The following is a 22,210-nucleotide window of genomic DNA, read 5'->3' as shown; positions in this document are numbered from 1 at the left end:
TTATTCCCACTGCGTAGTAGGGTCAGCCGCAAGAGTTAACTTCTTTCATCTGTTTCTATTCCTTTGCGTCCTTTTCTTATTGCCCAAATTTATTCATGTCACGCTTCAGCACGTCTTTCCATATTATTCTCTGTCTTCACACACCCCTTCTCTTCATAACTGGTATCAGCATTTCCTCCACTGGTTGTTTTTCATCTTCTCTCTTCACATGACCAAATGATCTCAACCTTGCCTCTCTTATCTTCTCTTTTATGTTACACACTCCACACAGGCTTCTTATATCTTCACTTCCTCTCTTTTCTAACAGTGAGATACCAACTATCCATCTCTCCATTCTCATCTCTGTTCTCTGCATAATATCCTATACTATACAAAAGTACTGGTCATATTACATTTTTTCTATATCTTCATTCTCAATTTTAACGATATTTTCTCTTCTAGAATGACCCCACTAACTTATCCCCATTTATACCATGCGTGTTTCGCCCTTTGTCTAACTTCTTCCTCCGTAGCCTACCTCCTTCCTCTGCTATTGTGATTCAAGATATTAAAAACTCATCTGACTGTTTAATTCTTCTGCCATATTCCGATATAGTATTGATTTCCTCGTGTCTTTCTCTGCTGCTTACCATTACCTCTGTCTTCTCTGTATTCACTTTCAGTCCTTTTCTCTTCAGGCTGTCCTTCCATGCCAAATACTTTTTTTTTTTCCTAAGGACATTTATCAGGAAAAGAATCCATGAGTATAAGTGACAAAGACAAGATTACGGAAAAGTAGTAGGCAAGGCACGGATGGATTGGTTATGTGGTGAACTCAAAGGAGAAGATTGGTTGGTTAATGGATTTAACCGTGTTGAGAGGCGCAGGGAGAGATATGTCAGACCACTTTCTGGTTGAAGGGAAGTTTAAAATGGGTAGGAAATGGAGTAAGGCAAGACAGTGGGGAAGAGAGAAAGGTCCTGAAAGCAAGGGAGCTGGAGAAGGAAGAAAAAATTATCGAGGAAATGGTGACTAGAGAATGGAGGCAAACATAGGTACAAGAGGTGGGTTATGTGGAGGTTGAGTGGAGCAAGTTTAAGAAATTAGTAGTGTGTGGTATGAGGAAGGTAGAAGGTGGGGTGAAGAGAAGAAGCGAGTAGTGGTGTGAAGAGGTGAAGGCGACTGTAGAAGAAAAGAAGGCTTTTGTGGTATGGCTGGAGAAGAGGGAAGGAGTGTCACATGAAAGGTTCAAGGAGTGTAGAGATCGGCCGAGGAGACCGGTTGAGGGAAGTGAAATTGAGGGCGGATGAGAGATGAAGGAAGAAGTCGACGGAGGAAGCACATGAGTATACGAGATGTTCTGGAAGGAGGCGAAGAAGACTACCTAGGAGAGGGCATTTCAGTAGGAAGGAATGGTGAAAGCAGCAGATGGTATAGGATGCTAGTAGAGCAGGAGGAACTGAAATGATGGTGGGGCAAGTATTCTGAAGGCCTTCTGAATGTGGAGGAGGAAAGTGAGCCGGAGATCCGGGTCGTTGGAGGAGTGGTAAGAGTTAATGTGTTACCGAGTTTGAATGAGGAGAGTGTAAGACGGGAGGAGGGCAGGAGGTCCGAGGCAGTGAGGGAGATGAGTAGTGGAAAGGCACCAGGTTTGGATGGCTGGCTGTGCAGCAAAGTGTTTGATGGCACGTGGGATCAGTGCCATAGAGTGCCTGGTTAGGCTGTTCAGCGTGTACTTTCTTACTGGTATGGTGCCCTTGGATTGGGTGAGTGCGAGTACATTCCCACTCTATAAAGGGAATGGTGACAAACATGCATACTCAGAACACCAACACGACGAACAGATAAAAACATAAACTAAAAATAGCAAGGTGGTCTGCCCACCATCTATAATCTTCTCCTGTCTTTCAATAATTTCTAACTTTACTCTTATACCTCTATAAATAAAAAAAAAAAAAAAAAATAAAAAAAATAAATAAAAAAAATGCATACTCAAACCAGAGGTATCAGTCTGCTGGGTGTGGTGGGGGAAGTGCATGGGAAGGTATACTAATAAAGAGAATCAGGGATAGTACAATGGGAGTAATCTCTAATCTGTGATGTCCAAGGAGGTTTTAGGAGAGGTAGGGGGGATGTGTGGATCAGGTGTTTGCGGTTAGGCAGATTAATGAAAAGTATTTGGAGAAAGGAAAGGCATTTATGGATCTAAAGAAGGCGCACGATAGGATTGATGGGGATGGAATGTGGAACACATTGAAGTTGTATGATGTAGGTGGTAGGTTGCTGGAAGGAATCAAGAGATTCTACGTGAATAGCAGGGTATGTGTAATTTACCTATGATACACGGAACTAGGAACATCCACTCGAGGTAGCTGGAATTTGCCCGAGTTTAGCTGGACAAGTTGGGACGGCTAGATATCCATTCTGGCTCCTCGTATGCTATCCCAGTAAAAAAGCAAACATGAAATATGTGATGAAAATATATGATTAAAAAAAAAAAAAAAATGGGTATAGATTTTTCATATTAAAATATCAAACAATATTTCATCAATCTACCATATATATATATATATATATATATATATATATATATATATATATATATATATATATATATATATATATATATATATACACACACACATATATATATATATATATATATATATATATATATATATATATATATATATATATATATATATATATATATATATATATATATATATATATATATATATATATATATATATATATATATATATATATATATATATATATATATATATATATATATATATATATATATATATATATATATATATATATATATATATATATATATATATATATATATATATATATATATATATATATATATATATATATATATATATATATATATATATATATATATATATATATATATATATATATATATATATATATATATATATATATATATATATATATATATATATATATATATATATATATATATATATATATATATATATATATATATATATATATATATATATATATATATATATATATATATATATATATATATATATATATATATATATATATATATATATATATATATATATATATATATATATATATATATATATATATATATATATATATATATATATATATATATATATATATATATATATATATATATATATATATATATATATATATATATATATATATATATATATATATATATATATATATATATATATATATATATATATATATATATATATATATATATATATATATATATATATATATATATATATATATATATATATATATATATATATATATATATATATATATATATATATATATATATATATATATATATATATATATATATATATATATATATATATATATATATATATATATATATATATATATATATATATATATATATATATATATATATATATATATATATATATATATATATATATATATATATATATATATATATATATATATATATATATATATATATATATATATATATATATATATATATATATATATATATATATATATATATATATATATATATATATATATATATATATATATATATATATATATATATATATATATATATATATATATATATATATATATATATATATATATATATATATATATATATATATATATATATATATATATATATATATATATATAATTCTGATTTGACACAGGTGGAACCAAAATATCTCTATCTTTTGGACAAACTTGATTAGCTCTCTGAAGTTGATGGTCTTTACTAAAATCATCATCATCATCAAAATCTTTTTCATAATTTGGCACACAGCTCTTATCAATGACAGAATCATCCGAATATAAATCCAGTGAGGAATCGCTTTCTGATGAGGTATTGCTAGATGAAGAGGACTCGCTGTTAGATGAAGATGATTGAATATCAATCTAACCTCCTTTCTTTGGACTCATCGAAGATGGTTCCTATGAGCGCAAACTATCGACATGTGAATTGATGCATATATATATATATATATATATATATATATATATATATATATATATATATATATATATATATATATATATATATATATATATACATATATCGCTCCTTTGCCAGAAGAGTGGCATAACTCAAAGTATGGCTGTGTGCCAAATTATGAAAAAGGTTTTGATGATGATGATGATTTTAGTAAAGACCATCAACTTCAGAGAGCTAATCAAGTTTGTCCAAAAGATAGAGATATTTTGGTTCCACCTGTGTCAAAATCCAGAATTACAGATGCACCAATATTAGACAGTTTTGTAAAGAAAGGTATCAAAAGAAGGAAATGCCCAGAAAAATGGAAAAGAAATGTTCAGAAAAAGCTTAGGAATGCAGGCAAGATGTATGAAAAGCATGCAAAAGGAAACCCGATTAGAGCAGAAAGAAAACTTAAATCACCTTGTGATGAAAAATGCAGATTGAAATGTTCCCAGATCATTACTGAAGAGGAGAAAAATGGAATACTAACTTCATATTGTGATCTGGGTGATATAACAAAACAAAGACAGTCCATTGCAAATTCTATGAAAGCTGTTGAACCAACCTGCAGATACATCCGAATAGGAGGCAAGCGACCACCAAGAAAACTTAATAATGCATTTTATTTCCTCACTGACAATAAAGAAATTAGAGTGTGCAACCTGTTCTTCAAGAACACTTTATACATAAATGATCGCCCTATCCGAACAGCTTTGGAGAAAAAGAATAAAGCTGCTGGTGGTCTAATTGAATCTGATCTAAGAGGAAAGCATGGTAAACAAGTCAGCTGTCAGTCAAGAAATGAGAGGGGCGGAGAACTGCTGCTGTGCTGTGCCATGCCTATGTCTCATCCCTGTTAGGTACCTGGTAACTGAACATGGTTACGTCTGCAGGATCTGTACACTTGGAAAATGTATAAGTAATGGCTATATTTATGATCCATTCATATTCTAGGTCGCTACTGTTTTCTCTTAATGTTTTTTTTTCTTTAATTAAGGGATATATATTTTTCAGTGTCTCATTCTTTAGAATTTATACAGACACATATAGTTTCAAAAATATATTTGATAACTTGACTGATGAACGTATTTTGCAATATATCCTCATATTTAGTCAATATATCCTTGAATTTCTCCTAATACAGGGTACTTCTGGAAGAGCTTATCTTCAAGCCTTGTCAATATGATTGACTTTCTACCCGCCATCACTGTTCCAACCTCAGCTAATGCGTTCCGTATATTTAGGAGGTGGAAGTGGTAACCCTAGATGCAGGGGCCCAGCTAGTAGTGATGGGCGAACCTAGTACTTTCTGCAAACCGCGTATTTCGGTATTGATTACACTGAAACCGAGTAAACCGAGTACGAAATGATTACTTTTCACTAACCTAACTTAACGTAACCTGAGCGGAGATAAAAAAAAAAGTAAGAATATAGTAAGGGAGAGAATCGTGCAAGAAAACTAATTTCTTGGTGTAGTTAGATTGAGATTTTTAACTTCTTCAGTACAAGGTAGGTCGTACATCATGAGACCATGTTTCACTTGACTTTCAATGTTATTATAATATGAGAATGTGAATTATGTGCATGCACTTATAGTTGACATTAGCAGATAATTTCTTTCTTGATATAACTAAAATAGAGAAAAATAATAGTATAATGGATATAGAATGCCAGAAGCTTATCATAGCGGGGCTCAGCGTCACCCTACCTCTCTCCACCCTCCTCTCTTCTCCTCCTAACTCCTCCTCCTCTCTCCCTCCATATCTCCTTAACCTCCTCCATCCACTTCCCTCTCATTCCTTTCTCTCCTTCCCTCTCCTCTCTCTCTCTTTCACTCCCCCCTTCCCTCCATCTCCCTTTCCTAAAGGTCATGTCATATTACTTGACCCTGTTTTATTCCACTTCGACCAATAGACTTGCCTCCTTTTCGCTCCTTCACTTTCCTTCCAATCTCTCCATTGATGAGAGAGAGATAGAGATCCTGTCCGTCACCCCCATCCTCTCTCTCGTGGCCAGCGGGTAACGCAAGACTGTGGTCACTGGCGTCTGGCGACTTGCTGCCAACGGAAACCCGTATATCCTCCCTAGAATCCTTGCGTAACGTATATGCGCGGCCGAGACCAAAATAAGCCAACCGGATGGAAGACCTTGTATATCTGGACCAAGGATTCTATGGCCCGTATCAAGAGTCACGAAGGTTTAAGGTCGAGGGTAGAAGGGAAGGTAATGTGGTACCAATAGTCACTGTCATTATTGGAACGAAGAGCAGAGAGAAGGTCGAAGGGAAGGCATGGGTGCCCCCGTGTCTTCCACGTGACCTTCGAAGAAATATTTTATAATTTTCGTAAGCTGGAGTGACCAACAAATAGTATGAACTAAAATCAACATCAAGTGGAAGAACGCAGTGGATCCAGAAAGCTTGCCACCTAGCTGTTTTATGAAGCTTATGTTCGTTTGTCAGTAAAGTTACACTGTTTATTTCATGGTAATAGATATTTTCTTTAGTGAGCTCATCATCCAAGCCTATTAAAGACCAAATATGTGCATGGGTTAATGGAGAATAGGAAGTGACAGGTGAACTGCCAACAGACAGAAGGCTGTCAAAGTATGCAAAGAAAAGCCAGTCACAAGGTAGATACAAGCCTGTATAAACAGGTTTAAAACAAAACCACAAAGATGTATGTAGGGATGTAGACAGAGAATTTCACAAGCACCCCACTTCACATCAATCAAGGACTTCTTATCAAACTCTCTCTCTCTCTCTCTCTCTCTCTCTCTCTCTCTCTCTCTCTCTCTCTCTCTCAACAAAGACAGTGAGTGACATAAGCATTGAGTGCAGATTTTTAAGACCTGCATTTCATTGATTTCATTCATTTATTGATTGATTGTTGCCTTTCTGCAAATATACTTTGAACATGTAACGCAAGCCATCTTGCATCTGAAGTTTAGATGATCGAGTATAGCCATACAATGCCCATACATCTCTCTCTCTCTCTCTCTCTCTCTATATGTATATATTATATGTCATTTAAACACAGCAATATATCAGATATCTACTAAACCAGCCATCAGAAGTGTTTTTAAACCTAATAAATGGACTTATCATGCCAAAATAAGTAGGCAATGGGTATGAGCATGATGCTCTATTGTAAATAGAATCTGAGATATCACATCTGTAGCTCCGCATGGTGGCCATATTGGATATCTCTTAAACCAGCCATCAAAAGTGTTTTGGAACCTGATAAATGGCTTTGTCATGTCAAAATATGTAGAAAAAGAGGTATTGCATGATGTTCTAGTGTAAATAGAAGCTGAAATACAATATCGTCAGTGTCGCATGGCGGCCATATTGAATTTAGTGCAAACCGGCCACCAGGGGGCAGGCCCACTTTGTTTGCGATGGTTTTTGAAATCCTTATGGCCATATCTACATCCATGCCAAATTTCAAAAACTTATCACCAAATGCACAATTCTTATGAATTCCCTCTACGCTATGAGTGCAATAATGTTAAAGCCAAGTCAACACATAACTTTTCACTGAGTTGGGTGTGATGTGCAAGGATTTAAGTATAGGTATACTGACAGTATTGTAGTTCTCAAGATGTATAGTCCTGTATCCAAACCATTTTAGGCCATGATTAATGTAATTCATGATTGACTATACTAATGTGTTAACTATGGAATTTTTAATGATAGGAGGCATACAAATTGTGGTCTAGCAGATCCTAAAAAATACAAATTTCTCAACTCTTGTAATGAATTACCACTGCTTCTTGATATGGATTTTGAAAGCCTAATATTCTACCTTTTTATACCGTGCGCTCTAACCTTTTTTAAGAGCCTCTGGTGAGGTACCGTGTCAAAGGCTTTACTGAACTGTAAGTATAGAATGCCATAGTTATTACCCTTATCTACCGCCTCATAAACCTTACTATAAAAACTCAACAAGTTTGTAAGACACGACTTTCCCTTCGCAAATCCATGTTTTTTTTTTTTTTATCAAGTTTGTCCAGGTGTTCCCTAATGTTTTTGGCTATTATTGATTCCATTAATTTACCCATAATTGAAGTTAAGCTGACAGGCCTGTAATTAGACGTTAGGGTTTTATCTCCCTTAAATATGGGAACCACATTAACTTCTCTCCACATTATCGGTACCTCACCTGACTCCAGTGACATCCTAAAAAGTGCTGCTAAAGGCTCGCTGACGACTTCCTTGCTTTCCTTTAGAATCCTTGGATATACTTCATCAGGTCCTGGTGACTTGAATTTCTTTAGTTTATCTATATCCTGTTCTACCATCACCTTAGTTATATGAATATCTGTTGGCTTTTCACTTTCCTTTTCCCTAAATATCAGTTCGCTATTTGGGATTTCTTGCTTGCTTTCTTGGGTGAAGACAGTTAAAAAATACTCGTTCATAATTCTACTAATCTCCTCCGCATAACTAACCATCTCCCCATTTGCTGTTCTTAAGGGACCTATTTCTTCTCTGCTTTTCGTCTTGCATAACTGAAAAAATGCCTTGGGGTCCGTCTTTGCTTGGCTGGCTACCCTCAACTCATATTCACTTTTAGCTTTCCTTGTTAACCTCTTCACTGTTCTTACTAACTAATGGTATAGTGGCCTTATAGCCTCATCTCCTGCCTTTAGACAAACTTATGCCCACTTGTAGTATTTTGTGGGGGTTGGATCCCCTCTACTAGACTAGGTTGAATTGATATTTCTTTTGAGGATTGCGAGCACTCCCCACCACTTTTTTTTTGTATTTGTGACAGAAATGGGTGCTAAATTCATTCAAGGCCCTTAAAAATCTACCAGAATAATTAGTTTTGGTCTCTGAAAGTGAATGGGGGTGTAATTGTAAAAATTTACCTATGAAATCTTGGCATATGAGGTAACTATTTGTTCAGATTGTGGCCCGTCTTACTGTGGTAGTTTTCAGGTTCCATCTCATTATTCTATGCATTTTGAACCCCATATACATATTACATATATGCATCGCAAACTGTTAGAAACGCTGCCACCGATTTAAGAAAAAATGTTTCTTAAATGCGGATTGCTGCGATGTTGTTGGCCCAAGGCCTGTGAAGGAAAGCGTGACACCTGGAGACTGGAGGCGTCTGGAGGCCTTGCCCCCCCTGCACATAGGTTAGGTCACCCTGATAAGGTTAGATGAATTTTATTGGGGGTCTAGGCTAGGTTGGGTAAGGTTAGACTAATTTTACAGAGGGTCTGTGGGGACTGGCCAACCATTTAGGTTAGGTTAGATTAATTTTATGGGTGTCTGGGGGTAGGGCTTGCGCTCCATCTAGGCTGAGTACGTTAGGTTAAGTTAGGTTAAGTTAGGTCTACTTAAAGCTCTCAGGAACTGGCTATTTATTTTTGGGCAAAATGTGGTGCATTTTTTATTTTGAGAATGCTGATTTTGGTTGCAAGTGGTCATGTTAGAAAATGGGTATATCATACCACAACAGTATGCAAGAGTTAGGGAGGCGGTGGCATAGTGGATAAGGCGGTAAGCGTGGGATCAGGCAGACGTCCACACATAGGTAGGAATCCCACCACATGCCACTTTGAAGCTATGGCATTTGTCAAGTGGTTTAAAACTATGATACCGAGGTTCTATAGGTAGTTACACCAAAGATGCGCTTGGATGGTGATATGGGCCCTAATATGGGTACCACTATAAATAAAATTGCCTGCGTCACTAATGGACGGAAGCTTAACAGCGCTTCCAACATCTACTCTTCAAGTATGCTTACAGGCGCTACAGGCCATAATTTAAAAAGATTTATAAAATAAAAAAAGATTATCCCACTAACTAAAAAAAAAAAAAAAAAAAAAAAAATGGTAGCGGCATTTCTAACAGTTTTCAATATATAATTGGGATAGAATAGTGAGATCTAACCAGAGCAGGTCACTTCCGTACCTCGGTTCGCAACTCCGCTCCTCCGTACCTGCGGACCACTAAACGAGGTGCGGAGGTCCGAAGTGCGGTAAAATATTCAAATGCTGAAGTAACAGGTACGGAAAGGCTACATTTTAAGTCCGTACCTCCGCACCTGAGACATGTGGGGAAAGACGAAATTTTAAGTCTGTACCTCCGCACCTGAAACAGGTGCAGAAAAGCGAAGTTTTGAATCCGTACTTCCGCACCTGAGATTTTCAAGGAAAAAAAAAAAAAAAAAAAAAGACGACAGTCCGCACTCCGTAGCATTACTTTCGCCCGTTTTTGGCGGTCTGTGCTACCAGGCATATTTTCCCGCCATTTAAGTGACGTCACTCATTCAGGTCTAAGCATGCTCCTTTCTCTCTCTCTCTCTCTCTCTCTCTCTCTCTCTCTTTGATGATGATCATCATCATCATCATGATAATGATGATGATGATGATGATGATGATGATAATAACAATAATAATAATGATAATAATAATAATAATAATAATAATAATAATAATAATAATAATAAATTACAATGACTTCCAGTTACTGCTAACCGTACATACATTACAATGATTGCAAGCATACATAATCCCCATTTCGTATATATATATATATATATATATATATATATATATATATATATATATATATATATATATATATATATATATATATATATATATATATATATATATATATATATATATATATATATATATATATATATATATATATATATATATATATATATATATATATATATATATATATATATATATATATATATATATATATATATATATATATATATATATATATATATATATATATATATATATATATATATATATATATATATATATATATATATGGAGCTCTGATGTATTATTGACTTGCATTTTGTTTTGATTTTTGAGGTGCGGACTAGATTTTTCGGGCGCGCTTTAATAGTTTTGGGGACGGTACCGGAGGTGCGGAGGTGCGGTACCGGATCGAGAGAAAAAATTTAAGCGCGGAAGTACAGGTACGGACTATCTGCATTTCGAGGTCAGAAGGAGCTGTACCGGACTACCCGATATCCAGTAACACGCCCACCTCTGGATCTAACCAGTAGTTTGATTGAGAAGTACCATTGAGATGGGGAACAATCTGAACATTTGCTGGTGTAGGACAGACTTTGTGTCCCCATGTAAAATTGTATATTGTGACGCAGCCACGGTCAGTATGCCTCGTATCACCGTGATAAATAAACTGCCTTGAAAGGATCTCTCTCTCTCTCTCTCTCCTTTCTTTTTCATATTGTAATGTGCTCTCTCTCTCTCCTTTCTTTTTTTCTTTCTTTTTCATATTGTAATGTGCTCTCTCTCTCTCTCAGAAAATGTTAGACAAAGGAAACTTTTTTCAGCGCAAAAGAAAGGAAAAATGATACCGGTATTACCAGTAGTTTTACGTAAGGTATCGGTATAAATCCATTTCGAAAAGAACTGTATCGGTACGTTTCAGAATATTGGTAATACCTATACCGACTTTTTTTTTTTGTCGATACCACACATTCCTACTGAGAATTGTCCATTACTGTTTGTCTGTGAGACCCTTAACTCCCCAAAACCTTTCCCCTTTTCGATAATTTATTCACTTTAGATAATCGGAAAAAAAGTACATCTAAACCACCTTATTCAAAGAAGTGATTCATATCTAACTTTATTTTACTTTGAAAAAATACAGAAAAAGTGGTCCAGTACAAGTATCTGGGCTATATGATTGATGATCAAATGTAAGGCACTTAAAATATGAACTTGGTTATAAAAAAAAAATGTTATCAACAACTTCACTTTTTTTCATATCTTAAATAACTTGCGTGCCGAGAAATTTTTTTTTAGTATTTTTAAGTAATATTGAGCCAGTTATAAAATATTTGATTACTATATAAATCAGGGGTTCTCAACATTTTTCTCGTAAAGAACCCCGAGTTATAATACCATCTACCCAAACCCCTAGTAATCTGACATCGAATAGAATGTTAATTTAGTGACTGACATTAACTCAATGTGCAATGGTACTGGAAAGGATGTTATTAGATCAGCCATCTAAATACCCAGGACTGGAAATCTTGTGGGGTTCATGAACCTCAGGTTGAGAACTCCTGATTTAAATGGAAAACTAGTAGATCAAGATAAAAACCTAATAAGTTTGTAGAAGTTACTTGGTATAGGAATACGACTGTCGCCTTTGCCCGGTTTATTCCTTCTGCCCACTCCCAACTCACAGAACAACTTTACAGGTAGGATTCGAAGCTTCAGACACAATTTTTATACATATCAGTGAACCACTCATCCAAACACGATCCAACAGTGTTAACATCATTCGCTCGTACAACAGTCATACTGAAAGACAGAACAAACTAACTGCTCATTCACATACATACACTAAACTTTCCCTGATCCTATAGATCACAGTATTGACACGGCTGTGTAGGACGACGCTCTCGTGTACTCCGTCGTAGCTGTGGTCTTTCTGGGCTGCCTTTTTATTCATCTTCCTCCTCGGTTGTTTCTTCGTTGTCCGGATCCACAGCAGGGGGTCGTACCTGGAACAGTATGGGGTATTCCTGTGTCGAGGCATGCCGTCAACCTCAATACTCTGTGCCCATACAATTCTTGTCACCATTCACTTCCAAAGCGGCACCTAGGGCAAGAGAGCTCGCATCCACCCACAGCAAAGCATGCTCCCCCTCAACGTCCCACCGTCCTCTGGCCGGATTTGAACTCTCCACTTTCTTCAAAGTCTCTTTCAGCATTGAACGCAGCTTTGAGTCATTAACCTCGTCGTCCCAGGAAGAGGTAGCTGCGTTGACATGTTTTTTCATAAATGCCGCCGCCGCTCTCAGCCAGCCGCACACAGGTAGGTGGCTTGTCAACTGGCCGCACAGAGAGAAAACCGTCCGCTTTGTTAATCTTTCTGGTATGTCTTTGATGATGTTGTCCCTCTTCCAAAAAAGGCCCCGTTGCTTCCCCCCAGACTCTCATGCCAAGAACTCTACCTCCTTCATAAACACTTTCTGAGGGTTTGCAAGTCAGGCCATAACGGGACAAGTGACGTACAACGTCTGCTACAGAAGCTACATATTCGTTCACCAGCATGTCGTCCAGATACGGCGAGACAGCAGTGTTAATTCTCTCGTCCAAACTTAACACAGTGCTCAGAATCTTCTTCAGGACGAGAGGCGCTATGTTAAGCCCGAATCCCATCCTTGTCAGGCAATACCTCCGCCCTCGAAACAGCACCGTCTGGCACGACCACAGCGATTGGTGCACATGGATTTGCAGGTAGGCTTTTTGCAAATCCACGAGAGCTACTCTGTCCTTGCCTGCGCCACTCGAATCTTCTCTGCGCAAACGTCTGCTTCACCTGTGTGTGCGTCAAGGTGAGAATTAAGTTCACGAAAGTCTAACACAGGGCGAACTTTTTTCTTATTCTGCTGTACAACAGCCATCAGGGGAATAGTTCCTCTCACTGGCCCGTGAAAACTCTCTTCGTATGGGATCAGCCAACCATCTTCGATCCACCGACACAGTTCATTTTCGTATTCCTGCCGAACATCTCGTGATACTCTGTACTCTGGAACTGTGTTATGCAGATGCTGTGGCCCCACTCCACTATACCACTTCCACAGCATAGTCCATTTGTTAGCTTTGTTATCATAAGTTACTGTAAAGTCCCTTTCTTCAATGTTTGTCGACAAAGCACTTCCCGCCACCGACACCACTTTTTATTCCTCGACACTAAATTTAACATCGTCCAGAAAACGCACTGTCACATCACCCAGAACACTTATGCCGCTCATACCCATGCCAAAGTCGAAACCAAGCGGCCTGTCTCGCATCACGAGTGCACTCACTGATACAGATGGTCCTGACAGTAACTTAATTTTCACCTGGCCCGTCCCTACACACTCAAAACGGTCACCACTTATTGTTGTTATGCTCACACTGGCTTTCCTCCACTGTGAGCACATGGGGGGTACACAATACACTTAGTGCAACCGGTATCAACCAAGGCATCACATTTCACTTCGTCAACAAACAGTTTAACAATCGGTAGGGCGCTCGTTACTGATAGTCCGGAGAAGTGGCTGGAGCCTGAACCACCTCCCCTGTGGCGTTTCCCGGACACGAGGAAGCAATATGACCAGGCTGCCCACAACCAAAGCAGAGCACGTTGCTTTGGCTTCCTAGGCGTCCACTGCGACCGACCCGGTGTGGTATGAAGTGTCCCACCATGACGAAATGGGAAAGTTGCCAAGATATCGTACCGCACGCCGGCAGAAAGCACGACGAGCCTGCAGGGAGAGGATCTCCTCATCCAGTACAATTCCAATGGGGAAAACGCTCCGACAATCTTGAGTTTCCCAAAAACTTAACATAGTTTAGTATATCATTCAGTATACCTATTTTGAGGAAGTGTACGTCTCTGGCAGTCGAAATTTACTAAAATATATGTATGGGGATCTCTTAGTAGTAAAAGAAGTCATTTATAAAGTGGTCGCCGACCGTGACGGACGTTCATATCCCTGCTGGTCTCTACTCTGACCGCTGTGCTCAGTGAGGTGTATGACTACGGTGCATTTGTTACCACTTGTCAAATAACCAGTGCTGGTGACAAACAGCAGCTGGCTGCTTTATAGCGTCATTTTTTTTTTTTTTTTTTACTTAATTAGGAATTATATTTGGTTACATTAGTAAGAATAAAGCAGCAGCAAAACATTCCATATTTACCTAGTTCTCAAGTAAATAATTTTGTTAAATGGTGTGATGATAATTATTTGAATTTAAATGTAAAAAAGACAAAGGAAATGTTAATCGATTTTCGTAAGAGGGAGAGGTGTACTCAAAATCTTGTAATTAAAGAGGAACAGGTAGAAATTGTACATGATTATAAATATTTAGGGTGCAAATTGATGATAAAATAACTGGTGATGTAAACACAAAGAAGGTGTATGGCAAATGTATGCAGAGAATTCACTTTCTGAGAATTTTAAGAAATCTAAAAGTTGAAAATACTATTCTTGCTATGTTCTATAAGTCTGTTATTGAGTCAACTCTATGTTTTGGTTTAACAACGCTGTATGGGTGCTTAACTGTAAAAACAAGAAGAAACTCAAAAAGGTTGTGAGAATTGCTGATAAATTGGGTGTAAAGGTAACAACACTAGATGACCTATATTCTAGAAATGTATTGTGTACAACTAGGAAAATAATGAACGACAATACCCATCCTCTCAATGATAACTACGTGTTCTTAAGATCTGGAAAAAGATTGGGTTTGTCTTCACAGAAAACATCTAGATATAAAAATTCATTTGTACCAGTTAGCATTAAATTGTATAATTATGTCCATGCAAAAAGGTAAAGTTATTGCTTCCATTGTGATTTCGATTCTGATGCAGGATAAATTTACAGCATGGTGTTTTTAAAATAGTGTAGTGTATATAGTTTTAGTCTTGGACCTTACCTTGTCACAGATATTTTATTGTGTGTTGTACTGTATGTGTGTTGTAACTGTAACTTTGAATGATCTGGATCCACAAAGAGTTTCAATTTGTATGTATCATTACAAATTGACTAAATAAAGTATTTATTATTATTATTATTATTATTATTATTATTATTATTATTATTATTATTATTATTATTATTATTATAAAGGCAACGTTAATGATGGAAATGTTATTAAGAGTTAGGTAAGTAGAATTGATATTAGCATGAATGATAAGGATAAAGGGTTTAGTATTGTTGATTTTTTTAAATGTTATCATCAGTATTGCTCACCTTGGTGTTGCTGCTATGTTCTTTATTATCTATCGTTATTACTACTACTACTACTACTGCTATTATTATCATTGTTATTATTATCATTTTTATTATTATTATCATTTTTATCATTTTTATCGTTATCGGTGTTGGTGTTGGTGTTGGTGTTGGTGTTGGTGTTTGCGTTTTTGGTGTTGGTGTTGGGCGCAACTAAAGCGTCCACGTCGCTCCGTGGAGCGAATGATTAGTGCGTCTGGCAGGGCAGGTCTTTACTTCCCGTCTCGTCATGGTGGGACACTTCTTCATGCCACACCGGCAATCACGAGCATACTGGTTCGGTTGTGTACACTTGCGGCACACTACCTCGGCCGCCACCGAGGCTGTTGTGCACCATCGTTGACTTGATCTGTGGGAGGGTCTGTTGCTCCTGCGCCGATTTCTTCTGTGATGATCAAGTTCTCCAGACGTGAGCCGGCTCTCAGGATGCGGCTGATTGATGCAGGTAGACCGGCTACGAATGCGCAGCCTAGGCCAGCGTCTGGAATTCCTCCAGACAAGGCGGCCAGGCGGCGCAGATCAGCCAAATACACATCAACCGACACTCCATCTCGAAGCCGGCGGGTGACAAACTGATCGTAGGCGACAAACTTGTCCACAGCAAAGGCAGAGATCAGCGCAGCTTTTATTTGTTTGAAATTCGTCTTGTCTTTGCTGTCTCGTTGCTGGTAGACGGAGAAAGCACCTGCGACGAGTCGAAGAGGCACAACAGTGTGGAGCTCTGTGATTCCTCGTAGAGTACACACTAGGTCCAGCTTTTCCAACCATTCCTCTACCGGCTGTGACACTCCGTCGAATTCAGGTATGAGGTGAAGGTCCATTATCTGGCTATCTTCACGAGAGTCTTTGGACACCATGACGACAAACTGACGGGCCTAGATAGCTTGTAGAAGCTACTTGGTACAGGAACACGACTGTCGCCTTTGCCCGGTTTATTCCTTCTGCCCACTCCCAACTCACAGAACAACTTTACAGGTAGGATTCGAAGCTTCAGACACAATTTTTATACATATCAGTGAACCACTCATCCAAACACGATCCAACAGTGTTAACATCATTCGCTCGTACAACAGTCATACTGAAAGACAGAACAAACTAACTGCTCATTCACACACATACACTACAAAGTTATTAAAAGACAAGAGAAGTAGGTGCAGAAACAAAAACAGTAAACTATTGATTGAGGGAAGCCACAACATAGCTGGCTTCTAGAGCCGCATACTCAAAACACATCTTACCGAAAAGCGCTTTTTGACCGAAGGCGCCTTTGGCAACGGCAGGCCAAGGGCTTTTTTCCGCCATCTTAGAATCCCAAAATATTGCAAAGCCGCCTTTGTGTGCCGGATCGATACGCGCATTTATACTACCGTCCCTCTATAGGGATTTGACTTTAAACGTGCAAACATATCACAGTGGCCATAAGAAGATGCGTTTTTTAAACACAAACCAATTACAAAGCAGCAATATCAGCTGGCCTTACAGTTACAGATGTAAATACACGCATGTGTGACAAGAATTGCTGGCCCGTTCTCTACACTTTACATACAATTACTTTTGTTATAGGGAATGGCTTGCCGTGGGAATTAGCCTGCAAAGAAGAGGAAGCAGCCAAGCTTCACAAAAGATGAGTTATTGATGTCAACAACGAAATGTCAAAGAGCAAAAAAATTTTATTTGTGGCTATACTCTTGTAACACTTCAAGGAAAACAATAAATACTGCGTGACGCTGTGAAGAGTGTTGGTAGAGGGTGATGGTCTGAAGAACGTGGTAGTAGCAGTAATAGTAGTAGTAGTAGTAGTAGTAGCAGTAGCAGTAGTAGTAGTAGTAGTAGTAGTAGTAGTGGTAGTACTAGTAGTAGTGGTGGTGGTAGTAGTAGTAGTAGTAGTAGTAGTAGTAGTAGTGGTGGTACCAGTAGCAGTGGTGGTGTGGTGTAGTAGTAGTAGTAGTAGTAGTAGTAGTAGCAGCAGTAGTGGTGGTAGTAGTAGTGGTGGTAGTAGTAGTAGTAGTAGTAGTGGTGGTAGTAGTGGTGGTGGTGTCAATACATCAATCACATCAATATATATATATATATATATATATATATATATATATATATATATATATATATATATATATATATATATATATATATATATATATATATATATATATATATATATATATATATATATATATATATATATATATATATATATATATATATATATATATATATATATATATATATATATATATATATATATATATATATATATATATATATATATATATATATATATATATATATATATATATATATATATATATATATATATATATATATATATATATATATATATATATATATATATATATATATATATATATATATATATATATATATATATATATATATATATATATATATATATATATATATATATATATATATATATATATAGATATTGATGTGAAGAGTAAGGCCAACTGATACACATATTTCATTCTCATATATTTTTGTATGAAATATGGCTTAAATACTGTAGTATACAAATCTAACTTAATAAGAATAGATAAATAATGTACATTTTCTTTTCCTACAGGGTAAATACTTTATTATACTAAAGATGGCAGGGTGAGGGAATTTAAATTGTGTATAAAAATTCCTAATACATGCAATGAAAATATATACGTATCGGTGAAAAAAAAAGAGTATGAGGCAGCCTGGCTGCACATATGATAGTTAATTTGGAAACAGTACAACAACAAACAGAATAATAAATTTGTCACCTGTAACTATTCATCCCCCAAAAACACTTATCACGTCATTCACTTTACTTTGGTTAGTATTTTAAGCCCTTACTACCACATGACATAATTCAACGCAAACCACGTCACTCTAAACTCATTATTAACCTTACAATTTGTGAAATAAGTAGCTATGAGATGCATTCATCTACGCTTCCAAAGCTGAGGAGTTATCTACGCTCCAAAATCACACTTATCACCTTAATCATTTTACTATGGGTACTATTTGGAGGTCTCGCTGCTCTGTAAATACTTTTGAAGAAAACCACGTCATTCTAAACCCAATATTAAGCTAACAATTTGTGTAATCACTTGTTAAGAGACGCACCTACCTCTGCTGCTGCTGCTGCTGCTGCTGCTGCTCCCAAAAGCGCCTTTGTCTCCCCCTAGACGGCGCCAGCAGAGCGCCTTAGGAAGTTTCAACTATATGGCCCCTGGTCTCTAAAATTCCCAAATTTGGGTAGAGCAAATCTATATTGTTCAATTCCTCAAAAACTCAATTCTTCCATCTACCAGATCGACACAATCTTCCAGATATCCCCTCGTCTTCATCAACACTCAGTTTTCCCCCCTTTTCTGTGCTGAACTTCCTTGGGCTGTCCTTTGTTTATAATTTAAACTGGAAACTTCACATCTTATTTTCTAGCTAAAACAGCTTCTATGATTTAAGGCACTCGAGTTGTCTGTCATTTTTTTTTTTTTTTTTACTTATCCCACTCCTACTCCCAAATCTCCTAACTGTATAGAAGGAAGGTTTTATTCATATTACTCTTTCAAACATGTTAGAATGAAAATATTTTCATCTATCAACTCCCTCAAGCTGACTGTTTTCAGCCTCTCTGTCATTGCCTCAATGTTGCATCTCTTGCTAGCTTTTATCGCTATTTTCATGTTAAATGCTCTTCTGATCTTGCTAACTACATGCTTTTCCTCCTCCCGCTGCCTTGCTGTTCAAGACTCTTCTTTTCTTACTTCTATTCTGTCTACCTCTCTAATGCAAGAGTATTCTCAGTCATTCATCCCTTTCTCTGGTAAACTCTGAAACTCCCATCCTGCTTCCGTATTACCTCCTGCCTATGACTTGAAATTTTCAATGAGGTTTCAAGACATCACTTTTGTTTTTAACGATAGCTCTTGACTGTTCGGGGACCTGCATTTTCATATACGTATTTATTTATTTTATTTTTTTGTGTGGTTTTGTTGCCCTTGTCTTGTGTTCCTACATACAAAAAAAAGATAAAGAAAAAAAATATCATGAAGGTGTGCTGAAGCATGTGGAGAGGATGGTGAAACATGGAAGCCAGTCCCTACGAGGCCAGCATGGTTGTGCTAGGTAGAAGACGAGTTATGTTCCGAAAGCACTAGGGTTGCCACCTCCACCTCCTAAAAATACGGAACGCATTAGCTGAGGTTGGAACAGTGATGGCGGGTAGAAAGTCAATCATATTGACAAGGCTTGAAGATAAGCTCTTCCATAAGTACCCTGTATTAGGAGGAATTCAAGGATATATTGACTAAATGTGAGGATATATTGCAAAATACGTTCATCAGTCAAGTTATCAGTAATATATTTTTGAAACTACATGTGTCTGTATAAATTCTAAAGAATGAGACACTGAAAAATATATATCCCTTAATTAAAGAAAAAAAGAAAAAGAAAACTCATTTGGAGAAAACAATAGCGACCTGGAATATGAATGGATCATAGATATAGCCATTACTTATACATTTTCCAAGTGTACAGATCCTGCAGACGTAACCATGTTCAGTACCAGGTACCTAACAGGGATGAGACATAGGCATGGCACAGCACATCAGCAATGTTCTCCGCCCCTCTCATTTCTAGACTGATAGCCGTTGGTGCAGTGTTGCCAGATGGGATTGATGAATTCTCAGTAGATTTTACATTAAAAAATCAATAGATTGAAAAACTTTTTTCGGTAGATTTATATATATATATATATATATATATATATATATATATATATATATATATATATATATATATATATATATTGCACGTCACATGTCTTTTTATATTATCTACCAAAGGTAAATAATATTATATACACGTGCTATGCAAACATGAGGAATTTAAATAATGTGTTTTTATCTCTTTTTTTTTGGCAACAAACACGATTTTTTTTTTGCTTTTTGAAAGGTTTATTATTAAAGAATAAGATCATGCTGGGAATTCCGCAAACAAATTATACTTTTCATATCTTCCGGTACTCAAATAAAAAAGAAAAACACAAAAATTGGAACACTTTGATCTAAATGCATAAAGAAAATTAACAAAAGAACATACGAAATGAGGAGACTGCAAGAGGCCAGATAGACCTACACGAGGCAGTTCCTTTTCTCCCATCCTCCGAACAAATCAATGTTCCATCCAACCAACTATCCACAACCAGCTAATACAAAACCGTAGATAGGTTGAGTTTAGAGAACAGTAAGTAGTTGGCTGAGTAGTTGGCTACACTCGTAAATTAGCACACTCCACCCACATCACTTCACAAACGCAGCCCGCTAATATTTTAAATCAACACAAAATTACACTTTTTAAACAGCATAAATATATTCTCTGAAGACTTACAGGTGCGTGTGTGTAGTCTTAGGAGCCTAAGAGTCAAGACTGTATAGCGCCCGAACCAGCGACATCAGTTACAGTACTATTGGTTTGTTGTTGTCCATCAGCTGAGATTCGATACATGAAAGAGACACGTACTCCACAACCCACCTCTCTCTCTCTCTCTCTCTCTCTCTCTCTCTCTCTCTCGTCGTGTCTAAGCGCGGTGCAACCTCATGACTCTCTCTCTCTCTCTCTCTCCGTCGTGTCTAAGCGCGGTGCAACCTCATGACTCTCTCTCTCTCTCTCTCTCTCTCTCTCTCTCTCTCTCTCTCTCTCTCTCTCTGTAAATTTCGTGGATTTCTCGGGAGGTTTGATCGAAAAATCTGTAGATTTGACCATATTTTCGAAATCTGTCGGTAGATCGGTAGATCCATAAAAAATTCAGTAGATCTACCGACTTATCGGTAGATCTGGCAACGCTGCACGGTTGGTGATGGACCGTGGAGGCGGAGCGAGATATTACGTGTACTGTTCACATAACGCACGGGCGGCACGACAAACGCCTAACAAACTCATATATTTTTGTGAACTGGTTATGTATTTGTTTCAATATTTGGTCACGATGACTTATTAATTTATTTCATTTGCTTGACTATTCATACAGGCAAATACGGAACAAATGGCGTTCCGTATTGGTTCAATACGGAACGCAGCATTTCACGCTTCAATACGGAACGGTTCCGTATTTTAAGGGACAGGTGGCAACCCTAGAAAGCACACCGAGAAATGGAGGAAATTGGTTATGAAAAATGTACTTATTTTTACCGTGTGTGAGGAGAGACTAATGATTTTTTGGTTGAACACATTTTATTTTTCAACCTGTTTGAGAGAATATATTATTATTGTAGGTGAGCTTAGGTATATCTTTCATAAAACTCTATTAATCGTTTTATAGTCCAATCTTTTATTACTCTATTAATCACCTACATACCTATAATTGTATATT

At 36.7% G+C, this 22,210-nt stretch overlaps 1 protein-coding gene across 1 annotated transcript in view; it reads left to right on the top strand.

Moving 5' to 3' along the window:
* LOC123508821 (hemolymph clottable protein-like) overlaps positions 1–22,210 on the top strand; it is a gene marked incomplete in the record, with an annotated part of 154,330 nt that overhangs the window by 1,425 nt on the left and 130,695 nt on the right.

Source organism: Portunus trituberculatus, chromosome 25, assembly GCF_017591435.1.
Source record: "Portunus trituberculatus isolate SZX2019 chromosome 25, ASM1759143v1, whole genome shotgun sequence".
Lineage (NCBI taxonomy): Eukaryota > Metazoa > Arthropoda > Malacostraca > Decapoda > Portunidae > Portunus > Portunus trituberculatus.
This window is presented reverse-complemented; position numbering and strand designations above follow the sequence as displayed.